This window comes from Salvelinus fontinalis, chromosome 1 (assembly GCF_029448725.1).
Source record: "Salvelinus fontinalis isolate EN_2023a chromosome 1, ASM2944872v1, whole genome shotgun sequence".
Lineage (NCBI taxonomy): Eukaryota > Metazoa > Chordata > Actinopteri > Salmoniformes > Salmonidae > Salvelinus > Salvelinus fontinalis.
Window position 1 is genome coordinate 6094765 of NC_074665.1, and position 21818 is coordinate 6116582.

A 21818-nucleotide genomic window follows, 5' to 3' on the forward strand; every position below is an offset into this window, starting at 1 on the left:
GTCTATAGAGAGAGGACCAGTAGTGTCTATAGAGAGAGGACCAGTAGTGTCTATAGAGAGAGGACCAGTAGTGTCTATAGAGAGGACCAGTAGTGTCTATAGAGAGGACCAGTAGTGTCTATAGAGAGAGGACCAGTAGTGTCTATAGAGAGGACCAGTAGTGTCTATAGAGAGAGGACCAGTAGTGTCTATAGAGAGAGTACCAGTAGTGTCTATAGAGAGGACCAGTAGTGTCTATAGAGAGAGGACCAGTAGTGTTTATAGAGAGGACCTGTAGTGTCTATAGAGAGAGGACCTGTAGTGTCTATAGAGAGAGGACCAGTAGTGTCTATAGAGAGAGGACCAGTAGTGTCTATAGAGAGAGGACCAGTAGTGTCTATAGAGAGAGGACCAGTAGTGTCTATAGAGAGAGGACCAGTAGTGTCTATAGAGAGAGGACCAGTAGTGTCTAGAGAGAGGACCAGTAGTGTCTATAGAGAGAGGACCAGTAGTGTCTATAGAGAGGACCTGTAGTGTCTATAGAGAGGACCAGTAGTGTCTATAGAGAGGACCTGTAGTGTCTATAGAGAGAGGACCAGTAGTGTCTATAGAGAGAGGACCAGTAGTGTCTATAGAGAGAGGACCAGTAGTGTCTATAGAGAGAGGACCAGTATTGTCTATAGAGAGAGGACCAGTATTGTCTATAGAGAGAGGACCAGTAGTGTCTATAGAGAGAGGACCAGTAGTGTCTATAGAGAGAGGACCAGTAGTGTCTATGGAGAGAGGACCAGTAGTGTCTATAGAGAGAGGACCAGTAGTGTCTATAGAGAGAGGACCAGTAGTGTCTATAGAGAGGACCAGTAGTGTCTATAGAGAGGACCAGTAGTGTCTATAGAGAGAGGACCAGTAGTGTCTATAGAGAGAGGACCAGTAGTGTCTATAGAGAGGACCAGTAGTGTCTATAGAGAGGACCAGTAGTGTCTATAGAGAGGACCAGTAGTGTCTATAGAGAGAGGACCAGTAGTGTTTATAGAGAGGACCAGTAGTGTCTATAGAGAGAGGACCAGTAGTGTCTATAGAGAGAGGACCAGTAGTGTCTATAGAGAGGACCAGTAGTGTCTATAGAGAGAGGACCAGTTGTGTCTATAGAGAGAGGACCAGTTGTGTCTATAGAGAGAGGACCAGTAGTGTCTATAGAGAGAGGACCAGTAGTGTCTATAGAGAGAGGACCAGTAGTGTCTATAGAGAGGACCAGTAGTGTCTATAGAGAGGACCAGTAGTGTCTATAGAGAGAGGACCAGTAGTGTTTATAGAGAGAGGTGCATTGTTAAACTGCGTCCCTGGTTCCTTATGTTCCCTGGTAAAAACATTTTTTGGTGCACTATGTAGGGAATAGGTTGGTATTTGGGATGCAAGCCAAAACTTCTGGTCATTTTGCTGAGTGAGTGAATGAATGAATGAATTTGGGGACAGATGTGAAATGAAATATGGTGTGGCAGTTTAAAAATTCTCAAAAGTTTTTCTTAATTTGTAAAAGCAAAGTATTTCAGAGTTTTTTTTTAATGACCACTGTTAGAGCAATAAACTAATCTTCTTCAATGTTTTGTTGTTTTAGGAGCAGCAGAATCTGGGGTGGAGGACCCCTACCTGACATGTGACTGGGTGGGGGGGTGGGGGGGGTCTGAGGTGGCGGCAGACAGAGAGAGACGGAGGAGGAAGAATCCAGGATCTACAGTCAACGCAGGTCAGTTCCTCATTACACTATCTCACCCTTTTCCCACTGCAGAGCCTGAGCCGGGTTGTACTGGGCTGAGCCACGCTGAGCTGGGTTGTACTGGGCAGAGCCTGAGCCGGGTTGTACTGGGCAGAGCCTGAGCCGGGTTGTACTGGGCAGAGCCACGCTGAGCTGGGTTGTACTGGGCAGAGCCTGAGCCGGGTTGTACTGGGCTGAGCCTGAGCCGGGTCGTACTGGGCAGAGCCTGAGCCGGGTCGTACTGGGCAGAGCCTGAGCCGGGTTGTACTGGGCTGAGCCACGCTGAGCTGGGTTGTACTGGGCAGAGCCTGAGCCGGGTTGTACTGGGCACAGCCTGAGCCGGGTTGTACTGGGCTGAGCCTGAGCCGGGTTGTACTGGGCAGAGCCTGAGCCGGGTTGTACTGGGCAGAGCCTGAGCCGGGTTGTACTGGGCAGAGCCTGAGCCGGGTTGTACTGGGCTGAGCCACGCTGAGCTGGGTTGTACTGGGCAGAGCCTGAGCCGGGTTGTACTGGGCTGAGCCACGCTGAGCTGGGTTGTACTGGGCAGAGCCTGAGCCGGGTTATACTGGGCAGAGCCTGAGCTGGGTCGTACTGGGCTGAGCCACGCTGAGCTGGGTTGTACTGGGCAGAGCCTGAGCTGGGTCGTACTGGGCAGAGCCTGAGCTGGGTCGTACTGGGCAGAGCCTGAGCTGGGTCGTACTGGGCAGAGCCTGAGCCGGGTTGTACTGGGCAGAGCCTGTGCTGGGTCGTACTGGACTGAGCCTGAGCCGGGTTATACTGGGCAGAGCCTGAGCTGGGTCGTACTGGGCTGAGCCACGCTGAGCTGGGTTGTACTGGGCAGAGCCTGAGCTGGGTCGTACTGGACTGGCCTGGTTTTGCATCTGCTGGAAAGTGCATTGTTTTTGCTTCGGGTCAGAATAATGGTAATCGGGCTTTACGGTCATTCGGTTAACGAACGTCTAGATCTCTCAACTATTCCTGATGAGTGTTGTTCACTTCATTCATTGTCAGGAAAACTCCCTGCTTTTTGAGGAAATGTCACCGATAGCTAGAAGACAGCAGGAGAGGCTTGTGACTGTAAATAGACTTTTTGTTCTCTCAGTGAACTGTTATACACTTACTTGTTATAAACACTGGGATAGTTTTTGATTGGTCCTACTTGTTATAAACACTGGGATAGTTTTTGTTTTGTCCTACTTGTTATAAACACTGGGATAGTTTTTGGTTGGTCCTGCTTGCTATAAACACTGGGATAGTGTTTGGTTGGTCCTACTTGTTATAAACACTGGGATAGTGTTTGGTTGGTCCTACTTGTTATAAACACTGGGATAGTGTTTGGTTGGTCCTACTTGTTATAAACACTGGGATAGTTTTTGGTTGGTCCTACTTGTTATAAACACTGGGATAGTGTTTGATTGGTCCTGCTTGTTATAAACACTGGGATAGTTTTTGGTTTGTCCTACTTGTTATAAACACTGGGATAGTTTTTGGTTGGTCCTACTTGTTATAAACACTGGGATAGTGTTTGGTTGGTCCTACTTGTTATAAACACTGGGATAGTCTTTGGTTTGTCCTACTTGTTATAAACACTGGGATAGTTTTTGGTTTGTCCTACTTGTTATAAACACTGGGATAGTTTTTGGTTGGTTCTACTTGTTATAAACACTGGGATAGTTTTTGGGTGGTTCTACTTGTTATAAACACTGGGATAGTTTTTGGTTTGTCCTACTTGTTATAAACACTGGGATAGTTTTTGGTTGGTCCTACTTGATATAAACACTGGGATAGTGTTTGATTGGTCCTGCTTGCTATAAACACTGGGATAGTGCTTGGTTGGACAACATATTTGGTTTGCAGGCCTACATATGACGGCCATTGTATCCATCAGTTGGATAAATATGCCATACAGTTGGCATGGTTGGCTGCTGTATGCTGAGCCGCAAGGCAGAGAGAGTGTGTGTGTGTGTGTGTGTGTGTGTGTGTGTGTGTGTGTGTGTGTGTGTGTGTGTGTGTGTGTGTGTGTGTGTGTGTGTGTGTGTGTGTGTGTGTGTGTGTGTGTGTGAGAGAGAGAGTCCACTCCCATGACTAATGCCAGGATGAGGTTCTTCATAAATATCGTGACCTCCAGATGAACTTTGCATTCCTAGCTAGTTCATCTTCGAACCCCCCCTTCATTTTCTAGATAGCATTTTTCCCTGTAGATGTTCTGTGTTTAAATAAATAATACATAAAAAAAATGTGACACAAAGATAACTATTATAATAAGAAATATTAAACAAATTAATAAATACTAATTCACTTTGACGACGTTGTGAAATTACAATTTGACAGTTTTCTTTGAACGAGAACACATGCTGGCAGATTTTGGTTAATTTGACAATTTTCTTTCCAGTTTGATTAAATGAGCCTAATATGCTCTGCTTCCATAGCCAACATATGAATTAATAGCCCTCTGTAAAATATATGAAGAACACTTTTGAGAAAGATGCTGATTGGCTTATGAACTGGTACAGGACTCATGCTGGGGTCCATTAGCATGGCAGGCTAATCAAATCGGCTAGTCATCTACAGCTGAATGGATCAAGTGTTTCTCTGTTTAGCTAATTAAAGGCTCTATTGTAAACAGGCTCTTCCTGATTCTACATGTTGTTATCTCACCTGTTTTTTAACATAGATGAGATATTAAGCTTAGGTTTCTTTTCCAAAATACATTATAAAATACACAATAAAGACAATATCTCAATATATATATATATGTATATATATACACACACAAAAAATACAATAACATAGTGGTAAGCACAAGTAAAACCACAAATAAATCCCCCTCTCCCCTCTTCCTCTCTCCTCTCTCCCCTCTTCTTCTCTCCCCTCTTCCTCTCTCCCCTCTTCCTCTTCCTCTCTCCCCTCTTCCTCTTCCTCTCTCCTCTCTCCCCTCTTCCTCTCTCCCCTCTTCCTCTTCCTCTCTCCTCTCTCCCCTCTTCCTCTCTCCCCTCTTCCTCTCTCCTCTCTCCCCTCTTCCTCTCTCCCCTCTTCCTCTCTCCCCTCTTCCTCTTCCTCTCTTCCTCTCTCCCCTCTCCCCTCTTCCTCTCTCCTCTCTCCCCTCTTCCTCTCTCCCCTCTTCCTCTCTCCCCTCTTCCTCTTCCTCTCTCCTCTTCCCCTCTTCCTCTTCCCCTCTTCCTCTCTCCCCTCTTCCTCTCTCCCCTCTTCCTCTTCCTCTCTCCCCTCTTCCTCTCTCCCCTCTTCCTCTCTCCCCTCTTCCTCTCTCCCCTCTTCCTCTTCCTCTCTCCCCTCTTCCTCTCTCCCCTCTTCCTCTCTCCTCTCTCCTCTCTCCCCTCTTCCTCTCTCCTCTCTCCTCTCTCCCCTCTTCCTCTCTCCTCTCTCCCCTCTTCCTCTCTCCTCTCTCCCCTCTTCCTCTCCCCTCTTCCTCTCTCCCCTCTTCCTCTCTCCCCTCTTCCTCTCTCCTCTCTCCCCTCTTCCTCTTCCTCTCTTCCTCTCTCCTCTCTCCCCTCTTCCTCTCTCCCCTCTTCCTCTCTCCCCTCTTCCTCTCTTCCTCTTCCTCTCTCCCCTCTTCCTCTCTCCCCTCTTCCTCTCTCCCCTCTTCCTCTCTCCCCTCTTCCTCTCTCCCCTCTTCCTCTCTCCCCTCTTCCTCTCTTCCTCTTCCTCTCTCCTCTCTCCCCTCTTCCTCTCTCCCCTCTTCCTCTCTCCTCTCTCCCCTCTTCCTCTTCCTCTCTTCCTCTCTCCTCTCTCCCCTCTTCCTCCCTTCCTCTTCTTCTCTCCCCTCTTCCTCTTCCTCTCTCCTCTCTCCCCTCTTCCTCTCTCCCCTCTTCCTCTCTCCTCTCTCCCCTCTTCCTCTTCCTCTCTTCCTCTCTCCTCTCTCCCCTCTTCCTCCCTTCCTCTTCTTCTCTCCCCTCTTCCTCTCTCCTCTCTCCCCTCTTCCTCTTCCTCTCTTCCTCTCTCCTCTCTCCCCTCTTCCTCTTCCTCTCTTCCTCTCTCCTCTCTCCCCTCTTCCTCCCTTCCTCTTCTTCTCTCCCCTCTTCCTCTTCCTCTCTCCTCTCTCCCCTCTTCCTCTCTCCCCTCTTCCTCTCTCCTCTCTCCCCTCTTCCTCTTCCTCTCTTCCTCTCTCCTCTCTCCCCTCTCTCCTCCCTTCCTCTTCTTCTCTCCCCTCTTCCTCTCTCCCCTCTCCCCTCTTCCTCTCTCCTCTCTCCCCTCTTCCTCTCTCCTCTCTTCCTCTTCCTCCCTTCCTCTTCTTCTCTCCCCTCTTCCTCTCTCCTCTCTCCCCTCTTCCTCTCTCCTCTCTCCCCTCTTCTTCTCTCCCCTCTTCCTCTCTCCCCTCTCCCCTCTTCCTCTTCCTCTCTCCCCTCTTCCTCTCTCCTCTCTTCCTCTTCCTCTCTCCCCTCTTCCTCCCTCCTCTCTCCCCTCTTCCCCTCTTCCTCTCTCCTCTCTCCCCTCTTCCTCTTCCTCTCTTCCTCTCTCCCCTCTTCCTCTCTTCCTCTTCCTCTCTCCTCTCTTCCTCTTCTTCTCTCCCCTCTTCCTCTTCCTCTCTCCTCTCTCCCCTCTTCCTCCCTTCCTCTTCTTCTCTCCCCTCTTCCTCTCTCCCCTCTTCCTCTCTCCCCTCTCCCCTCTTCCTCTCTCCCCTCTTCCTCTCTCCTCTCTTCCTCTTCCTCTCTCCCCTCTTCCTCCCTCCTCTCTCCCCTCTTCCTCCCTCCTCTCTCCCCTCTTCCTCTCTTCCTCTTCCTCTCTCCCCTCTTCCTCTCGCCCCTCTCCCCTCTTCCTCTCTCCCCTCTTCCTCTTCCTCTCTCCTCTCTTCCTCTTCCTCTCTCCCCTCTTCCTCCCTCCTCTCTCCCCTCTTCCTCTCTTCCTCTTCCTCTCTCCCCTCTTCCTCTCGCCCCTCTCCCCTCTTCCTCTCTCCCCTCTTCCTCTCTCCTCTCTCCCCTCTTCCTCCCTTCCTCTTCTTCTCTCCCCTCTTCTCTCTTCCTCTCTTCCTCTCTCCCCTCTTCCTCTCTTCCTCTTCCTCTCTCCCCTCTTCCTCTCGCCCCTCTCCCCCTCTCCTCTCTCCCCTCTCCCCTCTTCCTCTCTCCCCTCTCCCCTCTTCCTCTCTCCCCTCTTCCTCTCTCCCCTCTTCCTCTCTCCTCTCTTCCTCTTCCTCTCTCCCCTCTTCCTCCCTCCTCTCTCCCCTCTTCCTCTCTTCCTCTTCCTCTCTCCCCTCTTCCTCTCGCCCCTCTTCCTCTCTCCTCTCTCCCCTCTTCCTCTCTCCTCTCTCCCCTCTTCCTCTCTCCCCTCTTCCTCTCGCCCCTCTCCCCCTCTCCTCTCTCCCCTCTTCCTCCCTTCCTCTTCTTCTCTCCCCTCTTCTCTCTTCCTCTCTTCCTCTCTCCCCTCTTCCTCTCTTCCTCTTCCTCTCTCCCCTCTTCCTCTCGCCCCTCTCCCCCTCTCCTCTCTCCCCTCTTCCTCCCTTCCTCTTCCTCTCTCCCCTCTTCCTCCCTTCCTCTTCCTCTCTCCTCTCTCCCCTCTTCCTCCCTTCCTCTTCTTCTCTCCCCTCTTCCTCTCTCCCCTCTCCCCTCTTCCTCTCTCCTCTCTCCCCTCTTCCTCTCCCCTCTTCCTCCCTTCCTCTTCCTCTCTCCTCTCTCCCCTCTTCCTCCCTTCCTCTTCTTCTCTCCCCTCTTCCTCTCTCCCCTCTCCCCTCTTCCTCTTCCTCTCTCCCCTCTTCCTCTCTCCTCTCTCCCCTCTTCCTCTCCCCTCTTCCTCTCTCTCCTCTTCCTCTCTCCTCTCTCCCCTCTTCCTCTCTCCCCTCTTCCTCTCTCCTCTCTCCCCTCTTCCTCCCTTCCTCTTCTTCTCTCCCCTCTTCCTCTCTCCCCTCTCCCCTCTTCCTCTTCCTCTCTCCCCTCTTCCTCTCTCCTCTCTCCCCTCTTCCTCTCCCCTCTTCCTCTCTCTCCTCTTCCTCTCTCCTCTCTCCCCTCTTCCTCTCTCCCCTCTTCCTCTCTCCTCTCTCCCCTCTTCCTCCCTTCCTCTTCTTCTCTCCCCTCTTCTCTCTTCCTCTCTTCCTCTCTCCCCTCTTCCTTTCTCCTCTCCCTTCCACCCAGCCTGGGACACCAGAATGTGAGTTATTCCCAGCAGCCCTCAGGGTCGGTCTGTTGACACCAGAATGTGAGTTAATCCCAGCAGCCCTCAGCCCTCTGGGTCGGTCTGTTGACACCAGAATGTTAGTTATTCCCAGCAGCCCTCTGGGTCGGTCTGTTAACACCAGAATGTGAGTTATTCCCAGCAGCCCTCTGGGTCGGTCTGTTGACACCAGAATGTGAGTTATCTTTTTACCTCTTCCTCTCTTCCTCTCTCCTCTCTCCCCTCTTCCTCCCTTCCTCTTCTTCTCTCCCCTCTTCCTCTCTCCTCTCTCCCCTCTTCCTCTTCCTCTCTTCCTCTCTCCTCTCTCCCCTCTTCCTCCCTTCCTCTTCTTCTCTCCCCTCTTCCTCTTCCTCTCTCCTCTCTCCCCTCTTCCTCCCTTCCTCTTCTTCTCTCCCCTCTTCCTCTCTCCCCTCTCCCCTCTTCCTCTCTCCTCTCTCCCCTCTTCCTCTCTCCTCTCTTCCTCTTCCTCCCTTCCTCTTCTTCTCTCCCCTCTTCCTCTCTCCTCTCTCCCCTCTTCCTCTCTCCTCTCTCCCCTCTTCCTCCCTTCCTCTTCTTCTCTCCCCTCTTCCTCTCTCCCCTCTCCCCTCTTCCTCTTCCTCTCTCCCCTCTTCCTCTCTCCTCTCTTCCTCTTCCTCTCTCCCCTCTTCCTCCCTCCTCTCTCCCCTCTTCCCCTCTTCCTCTCTCCTCTCTCCCCTCTTCCTCTTCCTCTCTTCCTCTTCCTCTCTCCTCTCTTCCTCTTCTTCTCTCCCCTCTTCCTCTTCCTCTCTCCTCTCTCCCCTCTTCCTCCCTTCCTCTTCTTCTCTCCCCTCTTCTCTCTTCCTCTCTTCCTCTCTCCCCTCTTCCTCTCTTCCTCTTCCTCTCTCCCCTCTTCCTCTCGCCCCTCTCCCCCTCTCCTCTCTCCCCTCTCCTCTCTTCCTCTCTCCTCTCTCCCCTCTCCCCTCTTCCTCTCTCCCCTCTCCCCTCTTCCTCTCTCCCCTCTTCCTCTCTCCTCTCTTCCTCTTCCTCTCTCCCCTCTTCCTCCCTCCTCTCTCCCCTCTTCCTCTCTTCCTCTTCCTCTCTCCCCTCTTCCTCTCGCCCCTCTCCCCCTCTCCTCTCTCCCCTCTTCCTCCCTTCCTCTTCTTCTCTCCCCTCTTCTCTCTTCCTCTCTTCCTCTCTCCCCTCTTCCTCTCTTCCTCTTCCTCTCTCCCCTCTTCCTCTCGCCCCTCTCCCCCTCTCCTCTCTCCCCTCTTCCTCCCTTCCTCTTCCTCTCTCCCCTCTTCCTCCCTTCCTCTTCCTCTCTCCTCTCTCCCCTCTTCCTCCCTTCCTCTTCTTCTCTCCCCTCTTCCTCTCTCCCCTCTCCCCTCTTCCTCTCTCCTCTCTCCCCTCTTCCTCTCCCCTCTTCCTCCCTTCCTCTTCCTCTCTCCTCTCTCCCCTCTTCCTCCCTTCCTCTTCTTCTCTCCCCTCTTCCTCTCTCCCCTCTCCCCTCTTCCTCTTCCTCTCTCCCCTCTTCCTCTCTCCTCTCTCCCCTCTTCCTCTCTCCTCTCTCCCCTCTTCCTCCCTTCCTCTTCTTCTCTCCCCTCTTCCTCTCTCCCCTCTCCCCTCTTCCTCTCTCCTCTCTCCCCTCTTCCTCTCCCCTCTTCCTCCCTTCCTCTTCCTCTCTCCTCTCTCCCCTCTTCCTCCCTTCCTCTTCTTCTCTCCCCTCTTCCTCTCTCCCCTCTCCCCTCTTCCTCTTCCTCTCTCCCCTCTTCCTCTCTCCTCTCTCCCCTCTTCCTCTCCCCTCTTCCTCCCTTCCTCTTCTTCTCTCCCCTCTTCTCTCTTCCTCTCTTCCTCTCTCCCCTCTTCCTTTCTCCTCTCCCTTCCACCCAGCCTGGGACACCAGAATGTGAGTTATTCCCAGCAGCCCTCAGGGTCGGTCTGTTGACACCAGAATGTGAGTTATTCCCAGCAGCCCTCAGCCCTCTGGGTCGGTCTGTTAACACCAGAATGTGAGTTATTCCCAGCAGCCCTCTGGGTCGGTCTGTTGACACCAGAATGTGAGTTATTCCCAGCAGCTCTCTGGGTCGGTCTGTTAACACCAGAATGTGAGTTATTCCCAGCAGCTCTCTGGGTCGGCCTGTTAACACCAGAATGTGAGTTATTCCCAGCAGCCCTCTGGGTCGGTCTGTTAACACCAGAATGTTAGTTATTCCCAGCAGCTCTCTGGGTCGGCCTGTTAACACCAGAATGTGAGTTATTCCCAGCAGCCCTCAGGGTCGGTCTGTTAACACCAGAATGTGAGTTATTCCCAGCAGCTCTCTGGGTCGGTCTGTTAACACCAGAATGTGAGTTATTCCCAGCAGCCCTCTGGGTCGGTCTGTTAACACCAGAATGTGAGTTATTCCCAGCAGCTCTCTGGGTCGGTCTGTTAACACCAGAATGTGAGTTATTCCCAGCAGCCCTCTGGGTCGGCCTGTTAACACCAGAATGTGAGTTATTCCCAGCAGCCCTCAGGGCTGGTCTGTTAACACCAGAATGTGAGTTATTCCCAGCAGCTCTCTGGGTCGGTCTGTTAACACCAGAATGTGAGTTATTCCCAGCAGCTCTCTGGGTCGGTCTGTTGACACCAGAATGTGAGTTATTCCCAGCAGCCCTCTGGGTCGGTCTGTTGACACCAGAATGTGAGTTATTCCCAGCAGCCCTCTGGGTCGGTCTGTTGACACCAGAATGTTAGTTATTCCCAGCAGCCCTCTGGGTCGGTCTGTTGACACCAGAATGTTAGTTATTCCCAGCAGCCCTCTGGGTCGGTCTGTTGACACCAGAATGTTAGTTATTCCCAGCAGCCCTCTGGGTCGGTCTGTTGACACCAGAATGTGAGTTATTCCCAGCAGCCCTCTGGGTCGGTCTGTTAACACCAGAATGTTAGTTATTCCCAGCAGCTCTCTGGGTCGGTCTGTTAACACCAGAATGTTAGTTATTCCCAGCAGCTCTCTGGGTCGGCCTGTTAACACCAGAATGTGAGTTATTCCCAGCAGCCCTCAGGGTCGGTCTGTTAACACCAGAATGTGAGTTATTCCCAGCAGCTCTCTGGGTCGGTCTGTTAACACCAGAATGTGAGTTATTCCCAGCAGCCCTCTGGGTCGGTCTGTTAACACCAGAATGTGAGTTATTCCCAGCAGCTCTCTGGGTCGGTCTGTTAACACCAGAATGTGAGTTATTCCCAGCAGCCCTCTGGGTCGGCCTGTTAACACCAGAATGTGAGTTATTCCCAGCAGCCCTCAGGGTCGGTCTGTTAACACCAGAATGTGAGTTATTCCCAGCAGCTCTCTGGGTCGGTCTGTTAACACCAGAATGTGAGTTATTCCCAGCAGCTCTCTGGGTCGGTCTGTTGACACCAGAATGTGAGTTATTCCCAGCAGCCCTCTGGGTCGGTCTGTTGACACCAGAATGTGAGTTATTCCCAGCAGCCCTCTGGGTCGGTCTGTTAACACCAGAATGTTAGTTATTCCCAGCAGCCCTCTGGGTCGGTCTGTTGACACCAGAATGTTAGTTATTCCCAGCAGCCCTCTGGGTCGGTCTGTTGACACCAGAATGTTAGTTATTCCCAGCAGCCCTCTGGGTCGGTCTGTTAACACCAGAATGTTAGTTATTCCCAGCAGCCCTCTGGGTCGGTCTGTTAACACCAGAATGTTAGTTATTCCCAGCAGCCCTCTGGGTCGGTCTGTTGACACCAGAATGTTAGTTATTCCCAGCAGCCCTCTGGGTCGGTCTGTTAACACCAGAATGTGAGTTATTCCCAGCAGCCCTCTGGGTCGGTCTGTTGACACCAGAATGTTAGTTATTCCCAGCAGCCCTCTGGGTCGGTCTGTTAACACCAGAATGTTAGTTATTCCCAGCAGCCCTCTGGGTCGGTCTGTTGACACCAGAATGTGAGTTATTCCCAGCAGCCCTCTGGGTCGGTCTGTTGACACCAGAATGTTAGTTATTCCCAGCAGCCCTCTGGGTCGGTCTGTTAACACCAGAATGTTAGTTATTCCCAGCAGCCCTCTGGGTCGGTCTGTTAACACCAGAATGTTAGTTATTCCCAGCAGCCCTCTGGGTCGGTCTGTTGACACCAGAATGTTAGTTATTCCCAGCAGCCCTCTGGGTCGGTCTGTTGACACCAGAATGTGAGTTATTCCCAGCAGCCCTCTGGGTCGGTCTGTTGACACCAGAATGTTAGTTATTCCCAGCAGCCCTCTGGGTCGGTCTGTTGACACCAGAATGTTAGTTATTCCCAGCAGCCCTCTGGGTCGGTCTGTTGACACCAGAATGTTAGTTATTCCCAGCAGCCCTCTGGGTCGGTCTGTTAACACCAGAATGTTAGTTATTCCCAGCAGCCCTCTGGGTCGGTCTGTTAACACCAGAATGTTAGTTATTCCCAGCAGCCCTCTGGGTCGGTCTGTTGACACCAGAATGTTAGTTATTCCCAGCAGCCCTCTGGGTCGGTCTGTTAACACCAGAATGTGAGTTATTCCCAGCAGCCCTCTGGGTCGGTCTGTTGACACCAGAATGTTAGTTATTCCCAGCAGCCCTCTGGGTCGGTCTGTTAACACCAGAATGTTAGTTATTCCCAGCAGCCCTCTGGGTCGGTCTGTTGACACCAGAATGTGAGTTATTCCCAGCAGCCCTCTGGGTCGGTCTGTTGACACCAGAATGTTAGTTATTCCCAGCAGCCCTCTGGGTCGGTCTGTTAACACCAGAATGTTAGTTATTCCCAGCAGCCCTCTGGGTCGGTCTGTTAACACCAGAATGTTAGTTATTCCCAGCAGCCCTCTGGGTCGGTCTGTTGACACCAGAATGTTAGTTATTCCCAGCAGCCCTCTGGGTCGGTCTGTTGACACCAGAATGTGAGTTATTCCCAGCAGCCCTCTGGGTCGGTCTGTTGACACCAGAATGTTAGTTATTCCCAGCAGCCCTCTGGGTCGGTCTGTTGACACCAGAATGTTAGTTATTCCCAGCAGCCCTCTGGGTCGGTCTGTTGACACCAGAATGTTAGTTATTCCCAGCAGCCCTCTGGGTCGGTCTGTTGACACCAGAATGTTAGTTATTCCCAGCAGCCCTCTGGGTCGGTCTGTTAACACCAGAATGTTAGTTATTCCCAGCAGCCCTCTGGGTCGGTCTGTTGACACCAGAATGTTAGTTATTCCCAGCAGCCCTCTGGGTCGGTCTGTTGACACCAGAATGTTAGTTATTCCCAGCAGCCCTCTGGGTCGGTCTGTTGACACCAGAATGTTAGTTATTCCCAGCAGCCCTCTGGGTCGGTCTGTTAACACCAGAATGTTAGTTATTCCCAGCAGCCCTCTGGGTCGGTCTGTTAACACCAGAATGTTAGTTATTCCCAGCAGCCCTCTGGGTCGGTCTGTTGACACCAGAATGTTAGTTATTCCCAGCAGCCCTCTGGGTCGGTCTGTTGACACCAGAATGTGAGTTATTCCCAGCAGCCCTCTGGGTCGGTCTGTTGACACCAGAATGTTAGTTATTCCCAGCAGCCCTCTGGGTCGGTCTGTTAACACCAGAATGTTAGTTATTCCCAGCAGCCCTCTGGGTCGGTCTGTTAACACCAGAATGTGAGTTATTCCCAGCAGCCCTCTGGGTCGGTCTGTTGACACCAGAATGTTAGTTATTCCCAGCAGCCCTCTGGGTCGGTCTGTTGACACCAGAATGTGAGTTATTCCCAGCAGCCCTCTGGGTCGGTCTGTTGACACCAGAATGTTAGTTATTCCCAGCAGCCCTCTGGGTCGGTCTGTTGACACCAGAATGTGAGTTATTCCCAGCAGCCCTCTGGGTCGGTCTGTTGACACCAGAATGTTAGTTATTCCCAGCAGCCCTCTGGGTCGGTCTGTTGACACCAGAATGTTAGTTATTCCCAGCAGCCCTCTGGGTCGGTCTGTTGACACCAGAATGTGAGTTATTCCCAGCAGCCCTCTGGGTCGGTCTGTTGACACCAGAATGTGAGTTATTCCCAGCAGCCCTCTGGGTCGGTCTGTTAACACCAGAATGTGAGTTATTCCCAGCAGCCCTCTGGGTCGGTCTGTTGACACCAGAATGTGAGTTATTCCCAGCAGCCCTCTGGGTCGGTCTGTTGACACCAGAATGTTAGTTATTCCCAGCAGCCCTCTGGGTCGGTCTGTTAACACCAGAATGTGAGTTATTCCCAGCAGCCCTCTGGGTCGGTCTGTTAACACCAGAATGTGAGTTATTCCCAGCAGCCCTCTGGGTCGGTCTGTTGACACCAGAATGTGAGTTATTCCCAGCAGCCCTCTGGGTCGGTCTGTTGACACCAGAATGTGAGTTATTCCCAGCAGCCCTCTGGGTCGGTCTGTTGACACCAGAATGTGAGTTATTCCCAGCAGCCCTCTGGGTCGGTCTGTTAACACCAGAATGTTAGTTATTCCCAGCAGCCCTCTGGGTCGGTCTGTTAACACCAGAATGTGAGTTATTCCCAGCAGCCCTCTGGGTCGGTCTGTTGACACCAGAATGTTAGTTATTCCCAGCAGCCCTCTGGGTCGGTCTGTTGACACCAGAATGTTAGTTATTCCCAGCAGCCCTCTGGGTCGGTCTGTTGACACCAGAATGTTAGTTATTCCCAGCAGCCCTCTGGGTCGGTCTGTTAACACCAGAATGTTAGTTATTCCCAGCAGCCCTCTGGGTCGGTCTGTTAACACCAGAATGTTAGTTATTCCCAGCAGCCCTCTGGGTCGGTCTGTTGACACCAGAATGTTAGTTATTCCCAGCAGCCCTCTGGGTCGGTCTGTTAACACCAGAATGTTAGTTATTCCCAGCAGCCCTCTGGGTCGGTCTGTTAACACCAGAATGTTAGTTATTCCCAGCAGCCCTCTGGGTCGGTCTGTTGACACCAGAATGTTAGTTATTCCCAGCAGCCCTCTGGGTCGGTCTGTTGACACCAGAATGTTAGTTATTCCCAGCAGCCCTCTGGGTCGGTCTGTTGACACCAGAATGTGAGTTATTCCCAGCAGCCCTCTGGGTCGGTCTGTTAACACCAGAATGTTAGTTATTCCCAGCAGCCCTCTGGGTCGGTCTGTTGACACCAGAATGTGAGTTATTCCCAGCAGCCCTCTGGGTCGGTCTGTTGACACCAGAATGTTAGTTATTCCCAGCAGCCCTCTGGGTCGGTCTGTTAACACCAGAATGTGAGTTATTCCCAGCAGCCCTCTGGGTCGGTCTGTTAACACCAGAATGTTAGTTATTCCCAGCAGCCCTCTGGGTCGGTCTGTTGACACCAGAATGTTAGTTATTCCCAGCAGCCCTCTGGGTCGGTCTGTTAACACCAGAATGTGAGTTATTCCCAGCAGCCCTCTGGGTCGGTCTGTTGACACCAGAATGTTAGTTATTCCCAGCAGCCCTCTGGGTCGGTCTGTTAACACCAGAATGTGAGTTATTCCCAGCAGCCCTCTGGGTCGGTCTGTTGACACCAGAATGTTAGTTATTCCCAGCAGCCCTCTGGGTCGGTCTGTTGACACCAGAATGTGAGTTATTCCCAGCAGCCCTCTGGGTCGGTCTGTTAACACCAGAATGTTAGTTATTCCCAGCAGCCCTCTGGGTCGGTCTGTTAACACCAGAATGTTAGTTATTCCCAGCAGCCCTCTGGGTCGGTCTGTTGACACCAGAATGTTAGTTATTCCCAGCAGCCCTCTGGGTCGGTCTGTTGACACCAGAATGTTAGTTATTCCCAGCAGCCCTCTGGGTCGGTCTGTTGACACCAGAATGTTAGTTATTCCCAGCAGCCCTCTGGGTCGGTCTGTTAACACCAGAATGTTAGTTATTCCCAGCAGCCCTCTGGGTCGGTCTGTTGACACCAGAATGTTAGTTATTCCCAGCAGCCCTCTGGGTCGGTCTGTTGACACCAGAATGTTAGTTATTCCCAGCAGCCCTCTGGGTCGGTCTGTTAACACCAGAATGTTAGTTATTCCCAGCAGCCCTCTGGGTCGGTCTGTTAACACCAGAATGTTAGTTATTCCCAGCAGCCCTCTGGGTCGGTCTGTTGACACCAGAATGTTAGTTATTCCCAGCAGCCCTCTGGGTCGGTCTGTTAACACCAGAATGTGAGTTATTCCCAGCAGCCCTCTGGGTCGGTCTGTTGACACCAGAATGTTAGTTATTCCCAGCAGCCCTCTGGGTCGGTCTGTTAACACCAGAATGTGAGTTATTCCCAGCAGCCCTCTGGGTCGGTCTGTTGACACCAGAATGTTAGTTATTCCCAGCAGCCCTCTGGGTCGGTCTGTTAACACCAGAATGTTAGTTATTCCCAGCAGCCCTCTGGGTCGGTCTGTTAACACCAGAATGTGAGTTATTCCCAGCAGCCCTCTGGGTCGGTCTGTTGACACCAGAATGTTAGTTATTCCCAGCAGCCCTCTGGGTCGGTCTGTTGACACCAGAATGTTAGTTATTCCCAGCAGCCCTCTGGGTCGGTCTGTTAACACCAGAATGTTAGTTATTCCCAGCAGCCCTCTGGGTCGGTCTGTTGACACCAGAATGTTAGTTATTCCCAGCAGCCCTCTGGGTCGGTCTGTTAACACCAGAATGTGAGTTATTCCCAGCAGCCCTCTGGGTCGGTCTGTTGACACCAGAATGTTAGTTATTCCCAGCAGCCCTCTGGGTCGGTCTGTTAACACCAGAATGTGAGTTATTCCCAGCAGCCCTCTGGGTCGGTCTGTTGACACCAGAATGTTAGTTATTCCCAGCAGCCCTCTGGGTCGGTCTGTTAACACCAGAATGTTAGTTATTCCCAGCAGCCCTCTGGGTCGGTCTGTTGACACCAGAATGTGAGTTATTCCCAGCAGCCCTCTGGGTCGGTCTGTTGACACCAGAATGTTAGTTATTCCCAGCAGCCCTCTGGGTCGGTCTGTTGACACCAGAATGTTAGTTATTCCCAGCAGCCCTCTGGGTCGGTCTGTTGACACCAGAATGTTAGTTATTCCCAGCAGCCCTCTGGGTCGGTCTGTTGACACCAGAATGTTAGTTATTCCCAGCAGCCCTCTGGGTCGGTCTGTTGACACCAGAATGTGAGTTATTCCCAGCAGCCCTCTGGGTCGGTCTGTTGACACCAGAATGTTAGTTATTCCCAGCAGCCCTCTGGGTCGGTCTGTTGACACCAGAATGTTAGTTATTCCCAGCAGCCCTCTGGGTCGGTCTGTTGACACCAGAATGTGAGTTATTCCCAGCAGCCCTCTGGGTCGGTCTGTTGACACCAGAATGTTAGTTATTCCCAGCAGCCCTCTGGGTCGGTCTGTTGACACCAGAATGTGAGTTATTCCCAGCAGCCCTCTGGGTCGGTCTGTTGACACCAGAATGTTAGTTATTCCCAGCAGCCCTCTGGGTCGGTCTGTTAACACCAGAATGTTAGTTATTCCCAGCAGCCCTCTGGGTCGGTCTGTTGACACCAGAATGTGAGTTATTCCCAGCAGCCCTCTGGGTCGGTCTGTTAACACCAGAATGTGAGTTATTCCCAGCAGCCCTCTGGGTCGGTCTGTTGACACCAGAATGTTAGTTATTCCCAGCAGCCCTCTGGGTCGGTCTGTTGACACCAGAATGTTAGTTATTCCCAGCAGCCCTCTGGGTCGGTCTGTTGACACCAGAATGTGAGTTATTCCCAGCAGCCCTCTGGGTCGGTCTGTTGACACCAGAATGTGAGTTATTCCCAGCAGCCCTCTGGGTCGGTCTGTTGACACCAGAATGTTAGTTATTCCCAGCAGCCCTCTGGGTCGGTCTGTTGACACCAGAATGTTAGTTATTCCCAGCAGCCCTCTGGGTCGGTCTGTTGACACCAGAATGTGAGTTATTCCCAGCAGCCCTCTGGGTCGGTCTGTTGACACCAGAATGTTAGTTATTCCCAGCAGCCCTCTGGGTCGGTCTGTTGACACCAGAATGTTAGTTATTCCCAGCAGCCCTCTGGGTCGGTCTGTTGACACCAGAATGTGAGTTATTCCCAGCAGCCCTCTGGGTCGGTCTGTTAACACCAGAATGTTAGTTATTCCCAGCAGCCCTCTGGGTCGGTCTGTTAACACCAGAATGTTAGTTATTCCCAGCAGCCCTCTGGGTCGGTCTGTTGACACCAGAATGTGAGTTATTCCCAGCAGCCCTCTGGGTCGGTCTGTTGACACCAGAATGTTAGTTATTCCCAGCAGCCCTCTGGGTCGGTCTGTTGACACCAGAATGTTAGTTATTCCCAGCAGCCCTCTGGGTCGGTCTGTTGACACCAGAATGTTAGTTATTCCCAGCAGCCCTCTGGGTCGGTCTGTTGACACCAGAATGTTAGTTATTCCCAGCAGCCCTCTGGGTCGGTCTGTTGACACCAGAATGTTAGTTATTCCCAGCAGCCCTCTGGGTCGGTCTGTTGACACCAGAATGTTAGTTATTCCCAGCAGCCCTCTGGGTCGGTCTGTTAACACCAGAATGTGAGTTATTCCCAGCAGCCCTCTGGGTCGGTCTGTTGACACCAGAATGTTAGTTATTCCCAGCAGCCCTCTGGGTCGGTCTGTTAACACCAGAATGTGAGTTATTCCCAGCAGCCCTCTGGGTCGGTCTGTTGACACCAGAATGTTAGTTATTCCCAGCAGCCCTCTGGGTCGGTCTGTTAACACCAGAATGTGAGTTATTCCCAGCAGCCCTCTGGGTCGGTCTGTTGACACCAGAATGTTAGTTATTCCCAGCAGCCCTCTGGGTCGGTCTGTTAACACCAGAATGTGAGTTATTCCCAGCAGCCCTCTGGGTCGGTCTGTTGACACCAGAATGTTAGTTATTCCCAGCAGCCCTCTGGGTCGGTCTGTTGACACCAGAATGTTAGTTATTCCCAGCAGCCCTCTGGGTCGGTCTGTTGACACCAGAATGTTAGTTATTCCCAGCAGCCCTCTGGGTCGGTCTGTTGACACCAGAATGTTAGTTATTCCCAGCAGCCCTCTGGGTCGGTCTGTTGACACCAGAATGTTAGTTATTCCCAGCAGCCCTCTGGGTCGGTCTGTTAACACCAGAATGTGAGTTATTCCCAGCAGCCCTCTGGGTCGGTCTGTTGACACCAGAATGTTAGTTATTCCCAGCAGCCCTCTGGGTCGGTCTGTTAACACCAGAATGTGAGTTATTCCCAGCAGCCCTCTGGGTCGGTCTGTTGACACCAGAATGTTAGTTATTCCCAGCAGCCCTCTGGGTCGGTCTGTTAACACCAGAATGTGAGTTATTCCCAGCAGCCCTCTGGGTCGGTCTGTTGACACCAGAATGTTAGTTATTCCCAGCAGCCCTCTGGGTCGGTCTGTTAACACCAGAATGTGAGTTATTCCCAGCAGCCCTCTGGGTCGGTCTGTTGACACCAGAATGTGAGTTATTCCCAGCAGCCCTCTGGGTCGGTCTGTTGACACCAGAATGTGAGTTATTCCCAGCAGCCCTCTGGGTCGGTCTGTTAACACCAGAATGTGAGTTATTCCCAGCAGCCCTCTGGGTCGGTCTGTTAACACCAGAATGTGAGTTATTCCCAGCAGCCCTCTGGGTCGGTCTGTTAACACCAGAATGTGAGTTATTCCCAGCAGCCCTCTGGGTCGGTCTGTTAACACCAGAATGTGAGTTATTCCCAGCAGCCCTCTGGGTCGGTCTGTTGACACCAGAATGTGAGTTATTCCCAGCAGCCCTCTGGGTCGGTCTGTTGACACCAGAATGTGAGTTATTCCCAGCAGCCCTCTGGGTCGGTCTGTTGACACCAGAATGTGAGTTATTCCCAGCAGCCCTCTGGGTCGGTCTGTTGACACCAGAATGTTAGTTATTCCCAGCAGCCCTCTGGGTCGGTCTGTTAACACCAGAATGTTAGTTATTCCCAGCAGCCCTCTGGGTCGGTCTGTTAACACCAGAATGTGAGTTATTCCCAGCAGCCCTCTGGGTCGGTCTGTTGACACCAGAATGTGAGTTATTCCCAGCAGCCCTCTGGGTCGGTCTGTTGACACCAGAATGTTAGTTATTCCCAGCAGCCCTCTGGGTCGGTCTGTTGACACCAGAATGTTAGTTATTCCCAGCAGCCCTCTGGGTCGGTCTGTTGACACCAGAATGTTAGTTATTCCCAGCAGCCCTCTGGGTCGGTCTGTTGACACCAGAATGTTAGTTATTCCCAGCAGCCCTCTGGGTCGGTCTGTTAACACCAGAATGTGAGTTATTCCCAGCAGCCCTCTGGGTCGGTCTGTTAACACCAGAATGTGAGTTATTCCCAGCAGCCCTCTGGGTCGGTCTGTTGACACCAGAATGTGAGTTATTCCCAGCAGCCCTCTGGGTCGGTCTGTTGACACCAGAATGTGAGTTATTCCCAGCAGCCCTCTGGGTCGGTCTGTTGACACCAGAATGTGAGTTATTCCCAGCAGCCCTCTGGGTCGGTCTGTTGACACCAGAATGTTAGTTATTCCCAGCAGCCCTCTGGGTCGGTCTGTTAACACCAGAATGTTAGTTATTCCCAGCAGCCCTCTGGGTCGGTCTGTTAACACCAGAATGTGAGTTATTCCCAGCAGCCCTCTGGGTCGGTCTGTTGACACCAGAATGTGAGTTATTCCCAGCAGCCCTCTGGGTCGGTCTGTTGACACCAGAATGTTAGTTATTCCCAGCAGCCCTCTGGGTCGGTCTGTTAACACCAGAATGTTAGTTATTCCCAGCAGCCCTCTGGGTCGGTCTGTTAACACCAGAATGTGAGTTATTCCCAGCAGCCCTCTGGGTCGGTCTGTTGACACCAGAATGTGAGTTATTCCCAGCAGCCCTCTGGGTCGGTCTGTTGACACCAGAATGTTAGTTATTCCCAGCAGCCCTCTGGGTCGGTCTGTTGACACCAGAATGTTAGTTATTCCCAGCAGCCCTCTGGGTCGGTCTGTTGACACCAGAATGTGAGTTATTCCCAGCAGCCCTCTGGGTCGGTCTGTTAACACCAGAATGTTAGTTATTCCCAGCAGCCCTCTGGGTCGGTCTGTTGACACCAGAATGTTAGTTATTCCCAGCAGCCCTCTGGGTCGGTCTGTTGACACCAGAATGTGAGTTATTCCCAGCAGCCCTCTGGGTCGGTCTGTTGACACCAGAATGTTAGTTATTCCCAGCAGCCCTCTGGGTCGGTCTGTTGACACCAGAATGTTAGTTATTCCCAGCAGCCCTCTGGGTCGGTCTGTTAACACCAGAATGTTAGTTATTCCCAGCAGCCCTCTGGGTCGGTCTGTTGACACCAGAATGTTAGTTATTCCCAGCAGCCCTCTGGGTCGGTCTGTTAACACCAGAATGTTAGTTATTCCCAGCAGCCCTCTGGGTCGGTCTGTTGACACCAGAATGTGAGTTATTCCCAGCAGCCCTCTGGGTCGGTCTGTTAACACCAGAATGTTAGTTATTCCCAGCAGCCCTCTGGGTCGGTCTGTTAACACCAGAATGTGAGTTATTCCCAGCAGCCCTCTGGGTCGGTCTGTTGACACCAGAATGTGAGTTATTCCCAGCAGCCCTCTGGGTCGGTCTGTTGACACCAGAATGTGAGTTATTCCCAGCAGCCCTCTGGGTCGGTCTGTTAACACCAGAATGTGAGTTATTCCCAGCAGCCCTCTGGGTCGGTCTGTTGACACCAGAATGTTAGTTATTCCCAGCAGCCCTCTGGGTCGGTCTGTTGACACCAGAATGTGAGTTATTCCCAGCAGCCCTCTGGGTCGGTCTGTTAACACCAGAATGTTAGTTATTCCCAGCAGCCCTCTGGGTCGGTCTGTTGACACCAGAATGTTAGTTATTCCCAGCAGCCCTCTGGGTCGGTCTGTTGACACCAGAATGTGAGTTATTCCCAGCAGCCCTCTGGGTCGGTCTGTTGACACCAGAATGTTAGTTATTCCCAGCAGCCCTCTGGGTCGGTCTGTTGACACCAGAATGTTAGTTATTCCCAGCAGCCCTCTGGGTCGGTCTGTTAACACCAGAATGTTAGTTATTCCCAGCAGCCCTCTGGGTCGGTCTGTTGACACCAGAATGT

At 52.1% G+C, this 21818-nt stretch overlaps 1 protein-coding gene across 2 annotated transcripts in view; it reads left to right on the plus strand.

Moving 5' to 3' along the window:
- The window catches only part of LOC129867891 (zinc finger MIZ domain-containing protein 1-like), a 470202-nt gene that overhangs the window by 126280 nt on the left and 322104 nt on the right, over positions 1-21818 (plus strand). For both annotated transcript variants that reach the window (XM_055941400.1, XM_055941484.1), the window contains exon 2: positions 1595-1723. The gene's annotated coding sequence lies outside the window, so the exon portion shown is untranslated. The remainder of the gene's footprint in view (positions 1-1594; positions 1724-21818) is intronic.